At 43.7% G+C, this 1,448-nt stretch overlaps 1 non-coding gene across 1 annotated transcript; it reads right to left on the bottom strand.

Moving 5' to 3' along the window:
- Positions 1-1,002: 1,002 nt before the first annotated feature.
- LOC111814805 lies at positions 1,003-1,165 on the bottom strand. The gene has a single exon (XR_002819691.1). It is a non-coding gene; the product is annotated as a U1 spliceosomal RNA (small nuclear RNA).
- Positions 1,166-1,448: the final 283 nt, after the last annotated feature.

A 1,448-nucleotide genomic window follows, 5' to 3' on the forward strand; every position in this document is an offset into this window, starting at 1 on the left:
GTATGGCCTGCCCTAAAGACAGGAAAGCAAATTTTACTTGCTGTCAGTGTAAGGTAGGCCTGCACATGGAACGTGCTGCTGTCATGAGAGGCAAACACTGCATCAGTGATAATGTTTTCAATTTTGATTATATTTCATTTAGAAATGTATTTCTATCCTTGTTTAGATTTTATAGGCAAGTAAATGGATGATGTTGAAAATAATGTTTCATGCCAACATTATATATATTAAAATTTAATCTTATGTCATTTCTTTTTCTTCATAAGTATATGTTGTTTAATACAATATATTAAATTTATAAATAGAAATACCCCTAAAAGCAAAAGTATTTATAGACTCTCACTGATGAACCCTTCAAATAAATTTACCACGCTCTTCCTACCATGTGGGTGTCAAGTGACCTGGAAAGCAGATCTTCAAGGTGAAAGTGGAACATGTAGCTCAAATTTTTAGAGTTTTACAGGAAAGGAGGAGAAAGAAAAAAAGTAAAAGGAAGGAAAACAGAAATAGCCTAGCAATTGAAATAGCTTCTACCTTGCTGTGTAGTGCTCAGGGCTCAAGGAACTCGTGGAAAACAGTCCCGTGAGCAGTGAAACTAGTGCTGCCCTGTAATGCTCGGCTTTTTGGGCTGTGAGCTCACTTGGATGGGCCAGCAGTCTGACTTTCTTTCTATGTGCATCTCGGATTGTTGCGCTTGCTGTTGCTTTTTTCCCAGAGGAAAAGCACAGACTCCGGGACAGTTGGTCTGTTAGCAGGGTCTTGTCATGCGGTACGTCCAGTAGAGAACACGTCCCGTTGATAAGCAGAACTAATACTCCACAGAAACACAAAGTGAAAAAAGCAAAAAGCCATCCTTCTCAACAACATGTGTTAAGGAAAATACCTTCCAAAAAAGGAACATACACAAATAAACCCAAGAAAGTATGTAGTATAATAAATACCTACTTACCTCTTGACCTCGACACACCAGGCTTAGAACACAATGAAATTGGAAAAAACAAAACGCGGAAAGTACAAAGGCAATCCCGCACTACCACAAATTCTGCAGTCGAGTTTCCCGCATTTGTGGAAATCGCGGGGATCAGCACATCTGGAATGCAATGGATAAGCCTCACCCTGGGAAACCACCTTCATGATCATGGTATCTCCCCTGCCAGGTAAGTATGACTACTGCTCCACCCTCCCCCACCAAGCCTCCTGCGTGCCTCACTCTTCACTCAAGCTCATTCACCTTCACGCACTCTCGGTTCCTCCTAGCCCGTCCACGCAGCACATGCGCTGGGCTGCCAAAAACAGCCCTAAGCTGTCTCCCTGGTCACAGGAAAATCAGGAGGTTTCAACACCAGGGCTCCAACCAGCAGCCCCCGCGCTGCCTTATCTGCATAGGACATGCCCTCCACTGACGTCACAGGACAGCCTTCCATCAAGCCGACGCCCGTCCCCATTCC

The sequence above is a fragment of the Octodon degus genome, unplaced genomic scaffold, assembly GCF_000260255.1.
Source record: "Octodon degus isolate 3935 unplaced genomic scaffold, OctDeg1.0 scaffold00553, whole genome shotgun sequence".
Taxonomy (NCBI): Eukaryota; Metazoa; Chordata; class Mammalia; order Rodentia; family Octodontidae; genus Octodon; species Octodon degus.